We start from the raw sequence: 21244 nt of genomic DNA on the forward strand, positions 1-21244 counted from the left end.
TTTTGATGCTTTTAAAATGTAAACCATACAATTATAAGTTAATAATTTTTAATAGATGATTTTCAACAGATGATCCATGGAAGCGTTCCGTTGTCGTCCAGCGGTTAGGATATCAGGCTTTCACCCAGGAGACCCGGGTTCAATTCCCGGCAACGGAAGCTTTCCTATCTTTGAATTTAGAGAAGATTTGTAGTGCAAAGTATGGTGTAATGTATTTGTTCAAAGGTCTCGGGTTTATGTGTGATATAGTAATAATGTACATGACCTATGATGAATTACTGTTCCTACAATAGTGTTTTAATGAACTTGTAATAACGTTTCGGACGAGAATATATTACTTTTTTTTTCAAAGGACTTGCAATAGTGACTTAATCAACTAGCAATAGTAATTTAAAGAACATGGAATAATATCTTTATAAACTTGTAAATTTACTTAATGGCATTGTAATAATAGTTATTAAAAGAACCTACAATTTGGGGTGCGAATTTCAATTTGCAGTTCGGGTTCTTTTTTTTTCTTAGTCTGATTTATATTTTTTTAGTATTGAAAATACAAAACCATTCTATTTAACACTGTAGTTTAGTTTGGTTCGGTCAATTTGAGAACATTAACATTCTCAAGTTTTTTAGTGCAATTAATTAATTAATTTATTTTTATTAATTTAAAATTTAAAATCCAATCAACATGTCAACGATGCATATTTAAAATTCCTCAATCAATAATGAGTCCGAACAACAAGGCAACACTACGTAATTAAAAATCCAATGTCCAAACATAACATAAAACTTAATTCAAATTACAATATACCAATCTAAGTGTATAATAGAAATAAAATATCGGGATCTAGAGAATTGAGAATTTAGTAATTAGTAATTAATATATATACTCGGGTAATTTTCCAAATATAAAAACATTTAGTTATAGTTAGATACATTGATATGAACAAAGGAAATGTCATAAATTTTTTATGCTTACATTAGACTTTATAATAATTAAAGATCAGAGGTGTTATAAAGATGAATGGCTTTGGCTTGTGACAACAATTGAATCATGCACAAGAGATGTTTGGTGTAGTGTAATGAAATCGGTTTGTTTCTCATGAACGTAATCATCGTGGCTATGTTTTAACTTTTAATCAAGAGTTTGAAGACGCAATAATGACTATGCGAAGCAATATGTAAAACATAATAACTTATGGTTAGAAAAAGCTAAAAGTTCGTTTATTAAGAATGTAAAGTTTCTATGAGATGCGGGGATAGCTCAGTTGGGAGAGACAATTATAAGTTAATAATTTTCAATAGATGATTTTCAACAGATGATCCATGGAAGCGTTCCGTTGTCGTCCAGCGGTTAGGATATCTGGCTTTCACCCAGGAGACCCGGGTTCAATTCCCGGCAACGGAAGATTTCCTATCTTTGAATTTAGAGAAGATTTGTGGTGCAAAGTATGGTGTATTGTAATTGTTTAGAGGTCTCGGGTTTATGTGTGATATAGTAATAATATACATGACCTATGATGAATTACTGTACCTATAATAGTGTCTTAATAAGTATGCAATATTAATTTAATGAACTGTGATATAGTAATAATATACATGACCTATGATGACTTACTGTACCTACAATAGTGTCTTAATGAGTATGCAATATTAATTTAATGAACTTGTAATAACGTTTCGGACGAGAATATATGACTTTTATTTTTTCAAAGGACTTGCCATAGTGACTTAATCAACTAGCAATACTAATTTAAAGAACATGGAATAATATCTATATAAACTTGTAAATTTACTTAATGGCATTGTAATAATAGTAATTAAAATAACCTACAATTAGGGGTGGGAATTTCAATTTATAGTTCGGGTTCTTTTTTTTTTTTCTCTGTTTCATTTATATATATTTTGTTTTGAAAAGACGAAACCATTCTATTTAACATTGTAGTTTTGTTTGGTTCGGTCAATTTGAGAACATTAACATTCTCTAGTTTTTTAGCGCAATTAATTAATTAATTAATTTTTATTAATTTAAAATTTAAAATACAATCAACACGTCAACGATGCATATTTAAAATTCCTCAATCAATAATGAGTCCGAACAAAGAAACAACACTACATAATTAAAAATTCAATGTCCAAACATAACATAAAACTTAATTCCAATTACAATATACCAATCTAAGTGTATAATATAAATAAAATATCGGGATCTAGAGAATTGAGAATTTAGTAATTAGTAATTAATATATATACTCGGGTAATTTTCCAAATATAAAAAATTTTTGTTATAGTTAGATACATAGATATGAACAAAGGAAATGTCATAGTTTTTTATGCTTACATTAGACTTTATAACAATTATAGAGGTGTTATTAAAGGTGATTGGCTTTGGCTTGTGGCAACGATTGAATCATGCACAAGAGATGTTTGGTGTAGTGTAATGAAATCGGTTTGTTTCTCATGAACGTAATCATCGTGGCTATGTTTTAACTTTTAATCAGAGTTTGAAGACGCAATAATGACTATGCGAAGCAATGTGTGGAACATAATAACTTATGGTTAGAAAAAGCTAAAAGTTCGTTTATTAAGAATGTAAAGTTTTTATGAGATGCGGGGATAGCTCAGTTGGGAGAGCGGTAGACTGAAGATCTGAAGGTCACGTGTTCGATCCATGTTCACCGCAACTTAGTTTTGATGCTTTTAAAATGTAAACCATACAATTATAAGTTAATAATTTTCAATAGATGATTTTCAACAGATGATCCATGGAAGTGTTCCGTTGTCGTCCAGCGGTTAGGATATCTGGCTTTCACCCAGGAGACCCGGGTTCAATTCCCGGCAACGGAAGCTTTCCTATCTTTGAGTTTAAAGAAGATTTGTAGTGCAATGTGTGGTATAATGTATTTGTTTAGAGGTCTCGGGTTTATGTGTGATATAGTAATAATATACATGACCTATGATGACTTACTGTACCTACAATAGTGTCTTAATGAGTATGCAATATTAATTTAATGAACTTGTAATAACGTTTCGGACGAGAATATATGACTTTTTTTTTTCAAAGGACTTGCAATAGTGACTTAATCAACTAGCAATTGTAATTTAAAGAACATGGAATAATATCTTTATAAACTTGTAAATTTACTTAATGGCATTGTAATAATAGTTATTAAAAGAACCTACAATTAGGGGTGGGAATTTCAATTTATAGTTCGGGTTTTTTTTTTTTCTCTATTTTATTTATATTTTTTTAGTTTTGAAAAGACAAAACCATTCTATTTAACATTGTAGTTTAGTTTGGTTCGGTCAATTTGAGAACATTAACATTCTCAAGTTTTTTAGTGCAATTAATTAATTAATTAATTTTTATTAATTTAAAATTTAAAATCCAATCAACACGTCAACGATGCATATTTAAAATTCCTCAATCAATAATGACTCCGAACAAAGAAACAACACTACATAATTAAAAATCCAATGTCCAAACATAACATAAAACTTAATTCCAATTACAATATACCAATCTAAGTGTATAATATAAATAAAATATCGAGATCTAGAGAATTGAGAATTTAGTAATTAGTAATTAATATATATACTCGGGTAATTTTCCAAATATAAAAACATTTAGTTATAGTTAGATACATAGATATGAAGAAAGGAAATGTCATAGGTTTTTATGCTTACATTAGACTTTATAACAATTATAGAGGTGTTATTAAAGATGAATGGCTTTGGCTTGAGACAACAATTGAATCATGCACAAGAGATGTTTGGTGTAATGTAATGAAATCGGTTTTGTTTCTCATGAACGTAATCATCGTGGCTATGTTTTAACTTTTAATCAGAGTTTGAAGACGCAATAATGACTATGCGAAGCAATATGTAAAACATAATAACTTATGGTTAGAAAAAGCTAAAAGTTCGTTTATTAAGAATGTAAAGTTTCTATGAGATGCGGGGATAACGCAGTTGGGAGAGCGTCAGACTGAAGATCTGAAGGTCACGTGTTCGATCCACGTTCACCGCAACTTAGTTTTGATGCTTTTAAAATGTAAACCATACAATTATAAGTTAATAATTTCAATAGATGATTTTCAACAGATGATCCATGGAAGTGTTCCGTTGTCGTCCTGCGGTTAGGATATCTGGCTTTCACTCAGGAGACCCGGGTTCAATTCCCGGCAACGGAAGATTTCCTATCTTTGAATTTAGAGAAGATTTGTGGTGCAAAGTATGGTGTAATGTATTTGTTTAGAGGTCTCGGGTTTATGTGTGATATAGTAATAATACATGACTATGATGAATTACTGTACTACAATAGTGTCTTAATGAGTATGAATATTAATTTAATGAACTGTGATATAGTAATAATATACATGACCTATGATGACTTATGTACCTACAATAGTGTCTTAATGAGTATGCAATATTAATTTAATGAACTTGTAATAACGTTTCGGACGAGAATATATGACTTTTTTTTTCAAAGGACTTGCAATAGTGACTTAATCACTAGCAATAGTAATTTAAAGAACATGGAATAATATCTATATAAACTTGTAAATTTACTTAATGCATTGTAATAATAGTAATTAAAATAACCTACAATTAGGGTGGGAATTTCAATTTATAGTTCGGGTTCCTTTTTTTTTTTTTTTTCTCTGTTTCATTTATATATTTTTTGTTTTGAAAAGACGAAACCATTCTATTTAACATTGTAGTTTAGTTTGGTTCGGTCAATTTGAGAACATTAACATTCTCTAGTTTTTTAGCGCAATTAATTAATTAATTAATTTTTATTAATTTAAAATTTAAAATACAATCAACACGTCAACGATGCATATTTAAAATTCCTCAATCAATAATGAGTCCGAACAAAGAAACAACACTACATAATTAAAAATTCAATGTCCAAACATAACATAAAACTTAATTCCAATTACAATATACCAATCTAAGTGTATAATATAAATAAAATATCGGGATCTAGAGAATTGAGAATTTAGTAATTAGTAATTAATATATATACTCGGGTAATTTTCCAAATATAAAAACATTTTGTTATAGTTAGATACATAGATATGAACAAAGGAAATGTCATAGTTTTTTATGCTTACATTAGACTTTATAACAATTATAGAGGTGTTATTAAAGGTGATTGGCTTTGACTTGTGGCAACGATTGAATCATGCACAAGAGATGTTTGGTGTAGTGTAATGAAATCGGTTTGTTTCTCATGAACGTATTCATCGTGGCTATGTTTTAACTTTTAATCAGAGTTTGAAGACGCAATAATGACTATGCGAAGCAATGTGTGGAACATAATAACTTATGGTTAGAAAAAGCCAAAAGTTCGTTTATTAAGAATGTAAAGTTTCTATGATATGCGGGGATAGCTCAGTTGGAAGAGCGGTAGACTGAAGATCTGAAGGTCACGTGGTCAATCCATGTTCACCGCAACTTAGTTTTGATGCTTTTAAAATGTAAACCATACAATTATAAGTTAATAATTTTCAATAGATGATTTTCAACAGATGATCCATGGAAGCGTTCCGTTGTCGTCCAGCGGTTAGGATATCTGGCTTTCACCCAGGAGACCCGGGTTCAATTCCCGGCAACGGAAGATTTCCTAATCTTTGAATTTAGAGAAGATTTGTAGTGCAAAGTGTGGTATAATGTATTTGTTTAGAGGTCTCGGGTTTATGTGTGATATAGTAATAATATACATGACCTATGATGACTTACTGTACCTACAATAGTGTCTTAATGAGTATGCAATATTAATTTAATGAACATGTAATAACGTTTCGGACGAGAATATATGACTTTTTTCAAAGGACTTGCAATAGTGACTTAATCAACTAGCAATTGTAATTTAAAGAACATGGAATAATATCTATAAACTTGTAAATTTACTTAATGGCATTGTAATAATAGTTATTAAAAGAACCTACAATTAGGGGTGGGAATTTCAATTTATAGTTCGGGTTATTTTTTTTTTTTTTTTTCTCTATTTGATTTATATTTTTTTAGTTTTGAAAAGACGAAACCATTCTATTTAACATTGTAGTTTAGTTTGGTTCGGTCAATTTGAGAACATTAACATTCTCAAGTTTTTTAGTGCAATTAATTAATTAATTAATTTTTATTAATTTAAAATTTAAAATCCAATCAACACGTCAACGATGCATATTTAAAATTCCTCAATCAATAATGAGTCCGAACAAAGAAACAACACTACATAATTAAAAACCAATGTCGAAACATAACATAAAACTTAATTCCAATTACAATATATCAATCTAAGTGTATAATATAAATAAAATATCGAGATCTAGAGAATTGAGAATTTAGTAATTAGTAATTAATATATATACTCGGGTAATTTTCCAAATATAAAAACATTTAGTTATAGTTAGATACATAGATATGAAGAAAGGAAATGTCATAGGTTTTTATGCTTACATTAGACTTTATAACAATTATAGAGGTGTTATTAAAGATGAATGGCTTTGGCTTGTGACAACAATTGAATCATGCACAAGAGATGTTTGGTGTAATGTAATGGAATCGGTTTGTTTCTCATGAACGTAATCATCGTGGCTATGTTTTAACTTTTAATCAAGAGTTTGAAGACGCAATAATGACTATGCGAAGCAATATGTAAAACTTAATAACTTATGGTTAGAAAAAGCTAAAAGTTCGTTTATTAAGAATGTAAGTTTCTATGAGATGCGGGGATAACGCAGTTGGGAGAGCGTCAGACTGAAGATCTGAAGGTCACGTGTTCGATCCACGTTCACTGCAACTTAGTTTTGATGCTTTTAAAATGTAAACCATACAATTATAAGTTTATAATTTTCAATAGATGATTTTCAACAGATGATCCATGGAAGTGTTCCGTTGTCGTCCTGCGGTTAGGATATCTGGCTTTCACTCAGGAGACCCGGGTTCAATTCCCGGCAACGGAAGATTTCCTATCTTTAAATTTAGAGAAGATTTGTGGTGCAAAGTATGGTGTAATGTATTTGTTTAGAGGTCTCGGGTTTATGTGTGATATAGTAATAATATACATGACCTATGATGAATTACTGTACCTACAATAGTGTCTTAATGAGTATGCAATATTAATTTAATGAACTGTGATATAGTAATAATATACATGACCTATGATGACTTACTGTACCTACAATAGTGTCTTAATGAGTATGCAATATTAATTTAATGAACTTGTAATAACGTTTCGGACGAGAATATATGACTTTTATTTTTTCAAAGGACTTGCAATAGTGACTTAATCAACTAGCAATAGTAATTTAAAGAACATGGAATAATATCTATATAAACTTGTAAATTTACTTAATGGCATTGTAATAATAGTAATTAAAATAACCTACAATTAGGGGTGGGAATTTCAATTTATAGTTCGGGTTCCTTTTTTTTTTTTTTTTCTCTGTTTCATTTATATATTTTTTGTTTTGAAAAGACGAAACCATTCTATTTAACATTGTAGTTTAGTTTGGTTCGGTCAATTTGAGAACATTAACATTCTCTAGTTTTTTAGCGCAATTAATTAATTAATTAATTTTTATTAATTTAAAATTTAAAATACAATCAACACGTCAACGATGCATATTTAAAATTCCTCAATCAATAATGAGTCCGAACAAAGAAACAACACTACATAATTAAAAATTCAATGTCCAAACATAACATAAAACTTAATTCCAATTACAATATACCAATCTAAGTGTATAATATAAATAAAATATCGGGATCTAGAGAATTGAGAATTTAGTAATTAGTAATTAATATATATACTCGGGTAATTTTCCAAATATAAAAACATTTTGTTATAGTTAGATACATAGATATGAACAAAGGAAATGTCATAGTTTTTTATGCTTACATTAGACTTTATAACAATTATAGAGGTGTTATTAAAGGTGATTGGCTTTGACTTGTGGCAACGATTGAATCATGCACAAGAGATGTTTGGTGTAGTGTAATGAAATCGGTTTGTTTCTCATGAACGTATTCATCGTGGCTATGTTTAAACTTTTAATCAGAGTTTGAAGACGCAATAATGACTATGCGAAGCAATGTGTGGAACATAATAACTTATGGTTAGAAAAAGCCAAAAGTTCGTTTATTAAGAATGTAAAGTTTCTATGATATGCGGGGATAGCTCAGTTGGAAGAGCGGTAGACTGAAGATCTGAAGGTCACGTGTTCGATCCATGTTCACCGCAACTTAGTTTTGATGCTTTTAAAATGTAAACCATACAATTATAAGTTAATAATTTTCAATAGATGATTTTCAACAGATGATCCATGGAAGCGTTCCGTTGTCGTCCAGCGGTTAGGATATCTGGCTTTCACCCAGGAGACCCGGGTTCAATTCCCGGCAACGGAAGCTTTCCTATCTTTGAATTTAGAGAAGATTTGTAGTGCAAAGTGTGGTATAATGTATTTGTTTAGAGGTCTCGGGTTTATGTGTGATATAGTAATAATATACATGACCTATGATGACTTACTGTACCTACAATAGTGTCTTAATTAGTATGCAATATTAATTTAATGAACTTGTAATAACGTTTCGGACGAGAATATATGACTTTTTTTTTTCAAAGGACTTGCAATAGTGACTTAATCAACTAGCAATTGTAATTTAAAGAACATGGAATAATATCTATAAACTTGAAAATTTACTTAATGGCATTGTAATAATAGTTATTAAAAGAACCTACAATTAGGGGTGGGAATTTCAATTTATAGTTCGGGTTATTTTTTTTTTTTTTCTCTATTTGATTTATATTTTTTTAGGTTTGAAAAGACGAAACCATTCTATTTAACATTGTAGTTTAGTTTGGTTCGGTCAATTTGAGAACATTAACATTCTCAAGTTTTTTAGTGCAATTAATTAATTAATTAATTTTTATTAATTTAAAATTTAAAATCCAATCAACACGTCAACGATGCATATTTAAAATTCCTCAATCAATAATGAGTCCGAACAAAGAAACAACACTACATAATTAAAAACCAATGTCGAAACATAACATAAAACTTAATTCCAATTACAATATATCAATCTAAGTGTATAATATAAATAAAATATCGAGATCTAGAGAATTGAGAATTTAGTAATTAGTAATTAATATATATACTCGGGTAATTTTCCAAATATAAAAACATTTAGTTATAGTTAGATACATAGATATGAAGAAAGGAAATGTCATAGGTTTTTATGCTTACATTAGACTTTATAACAATTATAGAGGTGTTATTAAAGATGAATGGCTTTGGCTTGTGACAACAATTGAATCATGCACAAGAGATGTTTGGTGTAATGTAATGGAATCGGTTTGTTTCTCATGAACGTAATCATCGTGGCTATGTTTTAACTTTTAATCAAGAGTTTGAAGACGCAATAATGACTATGCGAAGCAATATGTAAAACTTAATAACTTATGGTTAGAAAAAGCTAAAAGTTCGTTTATTAAGAATGTCAAGTTTCTATGAGATGCGGGGATAACGCAGTTGGGAGAGCGTCAGACTGAAGATCTGAAGGTCACGTGTTCGATCCACGTTCACTGCAACTTAGTTTTGATGCTTTTAAAATGTAAACCATACAATTATAAGTTTATAATTTTCAATAGATGATTTTCAACAGATGATCCATGGAAGTGTTCCGTTGTCGTCCTGCGGTTAGGATATCTGGCTTTCATTCAGGAGACCCGGGTTCAATTCCCGGCAACGAAAGATTTCCTATCTTTAAATTTAGAGAAGATTTGTGGTGCAAAGTATGGTGTAATGTATTTGTTTAGAGGTCTCGGGTTTATGTGTGATATAGTAATAATATACATGACCTATGATGAATTACTGTACCTACAATAGTGTCTTAATGAGTATGCAATATTATTTTAATGAACTGTGATATAGTAATAATATACATGACCTATGATGACTTACTGTACCTACAATAGTGTCTTAATGAGTATGCAATATTAATTTAATGAACTTGTAATAACGTTTCGGACGAGAATATATGACTTTTATTTTTTCAAAGGACTTGCAATAGTGACTTAATCAACTAGCAATAGTAATTTAAAGAACATGGAATAATATCTATATAAACTTGTAAATTTACTTAATGGCATTGTAATAATAGTAATTAAAATAACCTACAATTAGGGGTGGGAATTTCAATTTATAGTTCGGGTTCCTTTTTTTTTTTTTTTTTTCTCTGTTTCATTTATATATTTTTTGTTTTGAAAAGACGAAACCATTCTATTTAACATTGTAGTTTAGTTTGGTTCGGTCAATTTGAGAACATTAACATTCTCTAGTTTTTTAGCGCAATTAATTAATTAATTAATTTTTATTAATTTAAAATTTAAAATACAATCAACACGTCAACGATGCATATTTAAAATTCCTCAATCAATAATGAGTCCGAACAAAGAAACAACACTACATAATTAAAAATTCAATGTCCAAACATAACATAAAACTTAATTCCAATTACAATATACCAATCTAAGTGTATAATATAAATAAAATATCGGGATCTAGAGAATTGAGAATTTAGTAATTAGTAATTAATATATATACTCGGGTAATTTTCCAAATATAAAAACATTTTGTTATAGTTAGATACATAGATATGAACAAAGGAAATGTCATAGTTTTTTATGCTTACATTAGACTTTATAACAATTATAGAGGTGTTATTAAAGGTGATTGGCTTTGACTTGTGGCAACGATTGAATCATGCACAAGAGATGTTTGGTGTAGTGTAATGAAATCGGTTTGTTTCTCATGAACGTATTCATCGTGGCTATGTTTAAACTTTTAATCAGAGTTTGAAGACGCAATAATGACTATGCGAAGCAATGTGTGGAACATAATAACTTATGGTTAGAAAAAGCCAAAAGTTCGTTTATTAAGAATGTAAAGTTTCTATGATATGCGGGGATAGCTCAGTTGGAAGAGCGGTAGACTGAAGATCTGAAGGTCACGTGTTCGATCCATGTTCACCGCAACTTAGTTTTGATGCTTTTAAAATGTAAACCATACAATTATAAGTTAATAATTTTCAATAGATGATTTTCAACAGATGATCCATGGAAGCGTTCCGTTGTCGTCCAGCGGTTAGGATATCTGGCTTTCACCCAGGAGACCCGGGTTCAATTCCCGGCAACGGAAGCTTTCCTATCTTTGAATTTAGAGAAGATTTGTAGTGCAAAGTGTGGTATAATGTATTTGTTTAGAGGTCTCGGGTTTATGTGTGATATAGTAATAATATACATGACCTATGATGACTTACTGTACCTACAATAGTGTCTTAATGAGTATGCAATATTAATTTAATGAACTTGTAATAACGTTTCGGACGAGAATATATGACTTTTTTTTTTCAAAGGACTTGCAATAGTGACTTAATCAACTAGCAATTGTAATTTAAAGAACATGGAATAATATCTATAAACTTGTAAATTTACTTAATGGCATTGTAATAATAGTTATTAAAAGAACCTACAATTAGGGGTGGGAATTTCAATTTATAGTTCGGGTTATTTTTTTTTTTTTCTCTATTTGATTTATATTTTTTTAGGTTTGAAAAGACGAAACCATTCTATTTAACATTGTAGTTTAGTTTGGTTCGGTCAATTTGAGAACATTAACATTCTCAAGTTTTTTAGTGCAATTAATTAATTTTTATTTATTTAAAATTTAAAATCCAATCAACACGTCAACGATGCATATTTAAAATTCCTCAATCAATAATGAGTCCGAACAAAGAAACAACACTACATAATTAAAAACCAATGTCGAAACATAACATAAAACTTAATTCCAATTACAATATATCAATCTAAGTGTATAATATAAATAAAATATCGAGATCTAGAGAATTGAGAATTTAGTAATTAGTAATTAATATATATACTCGGGTAATTTTCCAAATATAAAAACATTTAGTTATAGTTAGATACATAGATATGAAGAAAGGAAATGTCATAGGTTTTTATGCTTACATTAGACTTTATAACAATTATAGAGGTGTTATTAAAGATGAATGGCTTTGGCTTGTGACAACAATTGAATCATGCACAAGAGATGTTTGGTGTAATGTAATGGAATCGGTTTGTTTCTCATGAACGTAATCATCGTGGCTATGTTTTAACTTTTAATCAAGAGTTTGAAGACGCAATAATGACTATGCGAAGCAATATGTAAAACTTAATAACTTATGGTTAGAAAAAGCTAAAAGTTCGTTTATTAAGAATGTCAAGTTTCTATGAGATGCGGGGATAACGCAGTTGGGAGAGCGTCAGACTGAAGATCTGAAGGTCACGTGTTCGATCCACGTTCACTGCAACTTAGTTTTGATGCTTTTAAAATGTAAACCATACAATTATAAGTTTATAATTTTCAATAGATGATTTTCAACAGATGATCCATGGAAGTGTTCCGTTGTCGTCCTGCGGTTAGGATATCTGGCTTTCATTCAGGAGACCCGGGTTCAATTCCCGGCAACGAAAGATTTCCTATCTTTAAATTTAGAGAAGATTTGTGGTGCAAAGTATGGTGTAATGTATTTGTTTAGAGGTCTCGGGTTTATGTGTGATATAGTAATAATATACATGACCTATGATGAATTACTGTACCTACAATAGTGTCTTAATGAGTATGCAATATTATTTTAATGAACTGTGATATAGTAATAATATACATGACCTATGATGACTTACTGTACCTACAATAGTGTCTTAATGAGTATGCAATATTAATTTAATGAACTTGTAATAACGTTTCGGACGAGAATATATGACTTTTATTTTTTCAAAGGACTTGCAATAGTGACTTAATCAACTAGCAATAGTAATTTAAAGAACATGGAATAATATCTATATAAACTTGTAAATTTACTTAATGGCATTGTAATAATAGTAATTAAAATAACCTACAATTAGGGGTGGGAATTTCAATTTATAGTTCGGGTTCCTTTTTTTTTTTTTTTTTTCTCTGTTTCATTTATATATTTTTTGTTTTGAAAAGACGAAACCATTCTATTTAACATTGTAGTTTAGTTTGGTTCGGTCAATTTGAGAACATTAACATTCTCTAGTTTTTTAGCGCAATTAATTAATTAATTAATTTTTATTAATTTAAAATTTAAAATACAATCAACACGTCAACGATGCATATTTAAAATTCCTCAATCAATAATGAGTCCGAACAAAGAAACAACACTACATAATTAAAAATTCAATGTCCAAACATAACATAAAACTTAATTCCAATTACAATATACCAATCTAAGTGTATAATATAAATAAAATATCGGGATCTAGAGAATTGAGAATTTAGTAATTAGTAATTAATATATATACTCGGGTAATTTTCCAAATATAAAAACATTTTGTTATAGTTAGATACATAGATATGAACAAAGGAAATGTCATAGTTTTTTATGCTTACATTAGACTTTATAACAATTATAGAGGTGTTATTAAAGGTGATTGGCTTTGACTTGTGGCAACGATTGAATCATGCACAAGAGATGTTTGGTGTAGTGTAATGAAATCGGTTTGTTTCTCATGAACGTATTCATCGTGGCTATGTTTAAACTTTTAATCAGAGTTTGAAGACGCAATAATGACTATGCGAAGCAATGTGTGGAACATAATAACTTATGGTTAGAAAAAGCCAAAAGTTCGTTTATTAAGAATGTAAAGTTTCTATGATATGCGGGGATAGCTCAGTTGGAAGAGCGGTAGACTGAAGATCTGAAGGTCACGTGTTCGATCCATGTTCACCGCAACTTAGTTTTGATGCTTTTAAAATGTAAACCATACAATTATAAGTTAATAATTTTCAATAGATGATTTTCAACAGATGATCCATGGAAGCGTTCCGTTGTCGTCCAGCGGTTAGGATATCTGGCTTTCACCCAGGAGACCCGGGTTCAATTCCCGGCAACGGAAGCTTTCCTATCTTTGAATTTAGAGAAGATTTGTAGTGCAAAGTGTGGTATAATGTATTTGTTTAGAGGTCTCGGGTTTATGTGTGATATAGTAATAATATACATGACCTATGATGACTTACTGTACCTACAATAGTGTCTTAATGAGTATGCAATATTAATTTAATGAACTTGTAATAACGTTTCGGACGAGAATATATGACTTTTTTTTTTCAAAGGACTTGCAATAGTGACTTAATCAACTAGCAATTGTAATTTAAAGAACATGGAATAATATCTATAAACTTGTAAATTTACTTAATGGCATTGTAATAATAGTTATTAAAAGAACCTACAATTAGGGGTGGGAATTTCAATTTATAGTTCGGGTTATTTTTTTTTTTTTTCTCTATTTGATTTATATTTTTTTAGGTTTGAAAAGACGAAACCATTCTATTTAACATTGTAGTTTAGTTTGGTTCGGTCAATTTGAGAACATTAACATTCTCAAGTTTTTTAGTGCAATTAATTAATTTTTATTAATTTAAAATTTAAAATCCAATCAACACGTCAACGATGCATATTTAAAATTCCTCAATCAATAATGAGTCCGAACAAAGAAACAACACTACATAATTAAAAACCAATGTCGAAACATAACATAAAACTTAATTCCAATTACAATATATCAATCTAAGTGTATAATATAAATAAAATATCGAGATCTAGAGAATTGAGAATTTAGTAATTAGTAATTAATATATATACTCGGGTAATTTTCCAAATATAAAAACATTTAGTTATAGTTAGATACATAGATATGAAGAAAGGAAATGTCATAGGTTTTTATGCTTACATTAGACTTTATAACAATTATAGAGGTGTTATTAAAGATGAATGGCTTTGGCTTGTGACAACAATTGAATCATGCACAAGAGATGTTTGGTGTAATGTAATGGAATCGGTTTGTTTCTCATGAACGTAATCATCGTGGCTATGTTTTAACTTTTAATCAAGAGTTTGAAGACGCAATAATGACTATGCGAAGCAATATGTAAAACTTAATAACTTATGGTTAGAAAAAGCTAAAAGTTCGTTTATTAAGAATGTAAAGTTTCTATGAGATGCGGGGATAACGCAGTTGGGAGAGCGTCAGACTGAAGATCTGAAGGTCACGTGTTCGATCCACGTTCACTGCAACTTAGTTTTGATGCTTTTAAAATGTAAACCATACAATTATAAGTTTATAATTTTCAATAGATGATTTTCAACAGATGATCCATGGAAGTGTTCCGTTGTCGTCCTGCGGTTAGGATATCTGGCTTTCACTCAGGAGACCCAGGTTCAATTCCCGGCAACGGAAGATTTCCTATCTTTAAATTTAGGGAAGATTTGTGGTGCAAAGTATGGTGTAATGTATTTGTTTAGAGGTCTCGGGTTTATGTGTGATATAGTAATAATATACATGACCTATGATGAATTACTGTACCTACAATAGTGTCTTAATGAGTATGCAATATTAATTTAATGAACTGTGATATAGTAATAATATACATGACCTATGATGACTTACTGTACCTACAATAGTGTCTTAATGAGTATGCAATATTAATTTAATGAACTTGTAATAACGTTTCGGACGAGAATATATGACTTTTATTTTTTCAAAGGACTTGCAATAGTGACTTAATCAACTAGCAATAGTAATTTAAAGAACATGGAATAATATCTATATAAACTTGTAAATTTACTTAATGGCATTGTAATAATAGTAATTAAAATAACCTACAATTAGGGGTGGGAATTTCAATTTATAGTTCGGGTTCCTTTTTTTTTTTTTTTTTCTCTGTTTCATTTATATATTTTTTGTTTTGAAAAGACGAAACCATTCTATTTATCATTGTAGTTTAGTTTGGTTCGGTTAATTTGAGAACATTAACATTCTCTAGTTTTTTAGCGCAATTAATTAATTAATTAATTTTTATTAATTTAAAATTTAAAATACAATCAACACGTCAACGATGCATATTTAAAATTCCTCAATCAATAATGAGTCCGAACAAAGAAACAACACTACATAATTAAAAATTCAATGTCCAAACATAACATAAAACTTAATTCCAATTACAATATACCAATCTAAGTGTATAATATAAATAAAATATCGGGATCTAGAGAATTGAGAATTTAGTAATTAGTAATTAATATATATACTCGGGTAATTTTCCAAATATAAAAACATTTTGTTATAGTTAGATACATAGATATGAACAAAGGAAATGTCATAGTTTTTTATGCTTACATTAGACTTTATAACAATTATAGAGGTGTTATTAAAGGTGATTGGCTTTGACTTGTGGCAACGATTGAATCATGCACAAGAGATGTTTGGTGTAGTGTAATGAAATCGGTTTCTTTCTCATGAACGTATTCATCGTGGCTATGTTTTAACTTTTAATCAGAGTTTGAAGACGCAATAATGACTATGCGAAGCAATGTGTGGAACATAATAACTTATGGTTAGAAAAAGCCAAAAGTTCGTTTATTAAGAATGTAAAGTTTTTATGATATGCGGGGATAGCTCAGTTGGAAGAGCGGTAGACTGAAGATCTGAAGGTCACGTGTTCGATCCATGTTCACCGCAACTTAGTTTTGATGCTTTTAAAATGTAAACCATACAATTATAAGTTAATAATTTTCAATAGATGATTTTCAACAGATGATCCATGGAAGCGTTCCGTTGTCGTCCAGCGGTTAGGATATCTGGCTTTCACCCAGGAGACCCGGGTTCAATTCCCGGCAACGGAAGCTTTCCTATCTTTGAATTTAGAGAAGATTTGTAGTGCAAAGTGTGGTATAATGTATTTGTTTAGAGGTCTCGGGTTTATGTGTGATATAGTAATAATATAAATGACCTATGATGACTTACTGTACCTACAATAGTGTCTTAATGAGTATGCAATATTAATTTAATGAACTTGTAATAACGTTTCGGACGAGAATATATGACTTTTTTTTTTCAAAGGACTTGCAATAGTGACTTAATCAACTAGCAATTGTAATTTAAAGAACATGGAATAATATCTATAAACTTGTAAATTTACTTAATGGCATTGTAATAATAGTTATTAAAAGAACCTACAATTAGGGGTGGGAATTTCAATTTATAGTTCGGGTTATTTTTTTTTTTTTCTCTATTTGATTTATATTTTTTTAGTTTTGAAAAGACGAAACCATTCTATTTAACATTGTAGTTTAGTTTGGTTCGGTCAATTTGAGAACATTAACATTCTCAAGTTTTTTAGTGCAATTAATTAATTAATTAATTTTTATTAATTTAAAATTTAAAATCCAATCAACATGTCAACGATGCATATTTAAAATTCCTCAATCAATAATGAGTCCGAACAAAGAAACAACACTACATAATTAAAAACCAATGTCGAAACATAACATAAAACTTAATTCCAATTACAATCTATCAATCTAAGTGTATAATATAAATAAAATATCGAGATCTAGAGAATTGAGAATTTAGTAATTAGTAATTAATATATATACTCGGGTAATTTTCCAAATATAAAAACATTTAGTTATAGTTAGATACATAGATATGAAGAAAGGAAATGTCATAGGTTTTTATGCTTACATTAGACTTTATAACAATTATAGAGGTGTTATTAAAGATGAATGGCTTTGGCTTGTGACAACAATTGAATCATGCACAAGAGATGTTTGGTGTAATGTAATGGAATCGGTTTGTTTCTCATGAACGTAATCATCGTGGCTATGTTTTAACTTTTAATCAAGAGTTTGAAGACGCAATAATGACTATGCGAAGCAATATGTAAAACTTAATAACTTATGGTTATAAAAAGCTAAAAGTTCGTTTATTAAGAATGTAAAGTTTCTAGGAGATGCGGAGATAACGCAGTTGGGGGAGTGTCAGACTGAAGATCTGAAGGTCACGTGTTCGATCCACGTTCACTGCAACTTAGTTTTGATGCTTTTAAAATGTAAACCATACAATTATAAGTTCATAATTGAATCATGCACAAGATATGTTTGGTGTACTGTAATGAAATCGGTTTGTTTCTCATGAACGTAATCATCGTGGCTATGTTTTAACTTTTAATCAAGAGTTTGAAGACGCAATAATGACTATGCGAAGCAATATGTAAAACTTAATAACTTATGGTTAGAAAAAGCTAAAAGTTAGTTTATTAAGAATGTAAAGTTTCTATGAGATGCGGGGATAACGCAGTTGGGAGAGCGTCAGACTGAAGATCTGAAGGTCACGTGTTCGATCCACGTTCACTGCAACTTAGTTTTGATGCTTTTAAAATGTAAACCATACAATTATAAGTTCATAATTGAATCATGCACAAGAGATGTTTGGTGTAGTGTAATGAAATCGGTTTGTTTCTCATGAACGTATTTATCGTGGCTATGTTTTAACTTTTAATCAGTGTTTGAAGACGCAATAATGACTATGCGAAGCAATATGTGGAACATAATAACTTATGGTTAGAAAAAGCTAAAAGTTCGTTTATTAAGAATGTAAAGTTTTTATGAGATTGGGGGATAGTTTAGTTGGGAGTGAGTCAGACTGAAGATCTGAAGGTCACGTGTTCGATCCACGTTCACTGCAATTTAGTTTTGATGCTTTTAAAATGTAAACCATACAATTATAAGTTAATAATTTTCAATAGATGATTTTCAACAGATGATCCATGGAAGCGTTCCGTTGTTGTCCAGCGGTTAGGATATCTGGTTTTCACCTAGGAGACCGGAGTTCAATTCTTGGCAACGGAAGATTTCCTATCTATCAATTTATAGAAGTTTTGTAGTGCAAAGTATGGTGTCATGTATTTGTTTAGAGGTCTCGGGTTTATGTGTGATATAGTAATAATATACATGACCTATGATGACTTACTGTACCTACAATACTGTGGAGTATGCAATATTAATTTAATGGACTGTGAGATAGTAATAATATACATGACCTATGATGACTTACTGTACCTGCAATATTGTCTTAGTGAGTATGCAATATTAATTTAATGAACTTGTAATAACGTTTCGGACGAGAATATATGACTTTTTTTTTTTTCAAAGGACTTGCAATAGTGACTTAATCCACTAGCAATAGTAATTTAAAGAACATGGAATAATATCTATATAAACTTGTAAATTTACTTAATGGCATTGTAATAATAGTAATTAAAATAACCTACAATTAGGGGTGGGAATTTAAATTTATAGTTCGGGTTCTTTTTTTTTTTTTCTATGTTTCATTTATATTTTTTTAGTTTTGAAAAGACGAAACCATTCTATTTAACATTGTAGTTTAGTTTGGTTCGGTCAATTTGAGAACATTAACATTCTCTAGTTTTTTAGCGCAATTAATTAATTAATTAATTTTTATTAATTTAAAATTTAAAATCCAATCAACACGTCAACGATGCATATTTAAAATTCCTCAATCAATAATGAGTCCGAACAAAGAAACAACACTACATAATTAAAAATCCAATGTCCAAACATAACATAAAACTTAATTCCAATTACAATATACCAATCTAAGTGTATAATATATAAATAAAATATCGGGATCCAGAGAATTGAGAATTTTGTAATTAGTAATTAATATATATACTCGGGTAATTTTCCAAATATAAAAGCATTTTGTTATAGTAAGATACATAGATATGAACAAAGGAAATGTCATAGTTTTTTATGCTTACATTCGACTTTATAACAATTAAAGATCAGAGTTGTTATTAAAGATGAATGGCTTTGGCTTGTGACAACAATTGAATCATGCACAAGAGATGTTTGGTGTAGTGTAATGAAATCGGTTTGTTTCTCATGAACGTAATCATCGTGGCTATGTTTTAACTTTTAATCAAGAGTTTGAAGACGCAATAATGACTATGCGAAGCAATATGTAAAACATAATAACTTATGGTTAGAAAAAGCTAAAAGTTCGTTTATTAAGAATGTTAAGTTTTTATGAGATGCGGGGATAGCTCAGTTGGGAGAGCGTCAGACTGAACATCTGAAGGTCATGTGTTTGATCCACGTTCACCGCAACTTAGTTTTGATGCTTTTAAAATGTAAACCAAACAATTATAAGTTAATAATTTTTAATAGATGATTTTCAACAGATGATCCATGGAAGCGTTCCGTTGTCGTCCAGCGGTTAGGATATCTGGCTTTCACCCAGGTGATCCGGGTTCAATTCCCGGCAACGGAAGCTTTCCTATCTTTGAATTTAGAGAAGATTTGTAGTGCAAAGTATGGTGTAATGTATTTGTTCAAAGGTTTCGGGTTTATGTGTGATATAGTAATAATATACATGACCTATGATGAATTACTGTTTCTACAATAGTGTTTTAATCAGTATGCAATATTAATTTAATGAACTTGTAATAACGTTTCGGACGAGAATATATTACTTTTTTTTTTCAAAGGACTTGCAATAGTGACTTAATCAATTAGCAATAGTAATTTAAAGAACATGGAATAATATCTTTATAAACTTGTAAATTTACTTAATGGCATTGTAATAATAGTTATTAAAAGAACCTACAATTTGGGGTGCGAATTTCAATTTACAGTTCGGGTTCTTTTTTTTTTCTTAGTTTGATTTATATTTTTTTAGTATTGAAAATACAAAACCATTCTATTTAACATTGTAGTTTAGTTTGGTTCGGTCAATTTGAGAACATTAACATTCTCAAGCTTTTTAGTGCAATTAATTAATTAATTAATTTTTATTAATTTAAAATTTAAAATCCAATCAACATGTCAACGATGCATATTTAAAATTCCTCAATCAATAATGAGTCCGAACAACAAGGCAACACTACGTAATTAAAAATCCAATGTCCAAACATAACATAAAACTTAATTCAAATTACAATATACCAATCTAAGTGTATAATAGAAATAAAATATCGGGATCTAGAGAATTGAGAATTTAGTAATTAGTAATTAATATATATACTCGGGTAATTTTCCAAATATAAAAACATTTAGTTATAGTTAGATACATAGATATGAACAAAGGAGATGTCATAATTTTTTATGCTTACATTAGACTTTATAACAATTAAAGATCAGAGGTGTTATTAATGATGAATGGCTTTGGCTTGTGACAACAATTGAATCATGCACAAGAGATGTTTGGTGTAGTGTAATGAAATCGGTTTGTTTCTCATGAACGTAATCATCGTGGCTATGTTTTAACTTTTAATCAAGAGTT

General features: G+C 29.6%; 23 non-coding genes across 23 annotated transcripts; all 23 read left to right on the forward strand.

The window, feature by feature from the left end:
- Positions 1 to 86: 86 nt before the first annotated feature.
- Positions 87 to 158, forward strand: TRNAE-UUC. The gene has a single exon. It is a non-coding gene; the product is annotated as a tRNA-Glu (tRNA).
- A 1175-nt stretch (positions 159 to 1333) lies between these two features.
- Positions 1334 to 1405, forward strand: TRNAE-UUC. Its single transcript has one exon. It is a non-coding gene; the product is annotated as a tRNA-Glu (tRNA).
- Positions 1406 to 2607: 1202 nt separating this feature from the next.
- TRNAF-GAA lies at positions 2608 to 2680 on the forward strand. The gene has a single exon. It is a non-coding gene; the product is annotated as a tRNA-Phe (tRNA).
- A 92-nt stretch (positions 2681 to 2772) lies between these two features.
- On the forward strand, positions 2773 to 2844 carry TRNAE-UUC. The gene has a single exon. It is a non-coding gene; the product is annotated as a tRNA-Glu (tRNA).
- A 1110-nt stretch (positions 2845 to 3954) lies between these two features.
- TRNAF-GAA lies at positions 3955 to 4027 on the forward strand. The gene has a single exon. It is a non-coding gene; the product is annotated as a tRNA-Phe (tRNA).
- Positions 4028 to 4118: 91 nt separating this feature from the next.
- TRNAE-UUC lies at positions 4119 to 4190 on the forward strand. The gene has a single exon. It is a non-coding gene; the product is annotated as a tRNA-Glu (tRNA).
- A 1361-nt stretch (positions 4191 to 5551) lies between these two features.
- On the forward strand, positions 5552 to 5623 carry TRNAE-UUC. The gene has a single exon. It is a non-coding gene; the product is annotated as a tRNA-Glu (tRNA).
- Positions 5624 to 6734: 1111 nt separating this feature from the next.
- Positions 6735 to 6807, forward strand: TRNAF-GAA. Its single transcript has one exon. It is a non-coding gene; the product is annotated as a tRNA-Phe (tRNA).
- A 92-nt stretch (positions 6808 to 6899) lies between these two features.
- Positions 6900 to 6971, forward strand: TRNAE-UUC. The gene has a single exon. It is a non-coding gene; the product is annotated as a tRNA-Glu (tRNA).
- Positions 6972 to 8178: 1207 nt separating this feature from the next.
- On the forward strand, positions 8179 to 8251 carry TRNAF-GAA. The gene has a single exon. It is a non-coding gene; the product is annotated as a tRNA-Phe (tRNA).
- Positions 8252 to 8343: 92 nt separating this feature from the next.
- Positions 8344 to 8415, forward strand: TRNAE-UUC. The gene has a single exon. It is a non-coding gene; the product is annotated as a tRNA-Glu (tRNA).
- Positions 8416 to 9527: 1112 nt separating this feature from the next.
- Positions 9528 to 9600, forward strand: TRNAF-GAA. Its single transcript has one exon. It is a non-coding gene; the product is annotated as a tRNA-Phe (tRNA).
- A 1373-nt stretch (positions 9601 to 10973) lies between these two features.
- Positions 10974 to 11046, forward strand: TRNAF-GAA. Its single transcript has one exon. It is a non-coding gene; the product is annotated as a tRNA-Phe (tRNA).
- Positions 11047 to 11138: 92 nt separating this feature from the next.
- TRNAE-UUC lies at positions 11139 to 11210 on the forward strand. The gene has a single exon. It is a non-coding gene; the product is annotated as a tRNA-Glu (tRNA).
- Positions 11211 to 12313: 1103 nt separating this feature from the next.
- Positions 12314 to 12386, forward strand: TRNAF-GAA. Its single transcript has one exon. It is a non-coding gene; the product is annotated as a tRNA-Phe (tRNA).
- A 1373-nt stretch (positions 12387 to 13759) lies between these two features.
- On the forward strand, positions 13760 to 13832 carry TRNAF-GAA. Its single transcript has one exon. It is a non-coding gene; the product is annotated as a tRNA-Phe (tRNA).
- Positions 13833 to 13924: 92 nt separating this feature from the next.
- TRNAE-UUC lies at positions 13925 to 13996 on the forward strand. The gene has a single exon. It is a non-coding gene; the product is annotated as a tRNA-Glu (tRNA).
- A 1104-nt stretch (positions 13997 to 15100) lies between these two features.
- TRNAF-GAA lies at positions 15101 to 15173 on the forward strand. Its single transcript has one exon. It is a non-coding gene; the product is annotated as a tRNA-Phe (tRNA).
- Positions 15174 to 16545: 1372 nt separating this feature from the next.
- Positions 16546 to 16618, forward strand: TRNAF-GAA. Its single transcript has one exon. It is a non-coding gene; the product is annotated as a tRNA-Phe (tRNA).
- A 92-nt stretch (positions 16619 to 16710) lies between these two features.
- Positions 16711 to 16782, forward strand: TRNAE-UUC. The gene has a single exon. It is a non-coding gene; the product is annotated as a tRNA-Glu (tRNA).
- Positions 16783 to 18223: 1441 nt separating this feature from the next.
- Positions 18224 to 18296, forward strand: TRNAF-GAA. The gene has a single exon. It is a non-coding gene; the product is annotated as a tRNA-Phe (tRNA).
- A 1700-nt stretch (positions 18297 to 19996) lies between these two features.
- TRNAF-GAA lies at positions 19997 to 20069 on the forward strand. The gene has a single exon. It is a non-coding gene; the product is annotated as a tRNA-Phe (tRNA).
- A 92-nt stretch (positions 20070 to 20161) lies between these two features.
- On the forward strand, positions 20162 to 20233 carry TRNAE-UUC. Its single transcript has one exon. It is a non-coding gene; the product is annotated as a tRNA-Glu (tRNA).
- The last annotated feature ends 1011 nt before the right edge of the window (positions 20234 to 21244 follow it).

Source organism: Ipomoea nil, unplaced genomic scaffold (assembly GCF_001879475.1).
Source record: "Ipomoea nil cultivar Tokyo-kokei standard unplaced genomic scaffold, Asagao_1.1 scaffold2144, whole genome shotgun sequence".
NCBI classification, from domain to species: Eukaryota; Viridiplantae; Streptophyta; class Magnoliopsida; order Solanales; family Convolvulaceae; genus Ipomoea; species Ipomoea nil.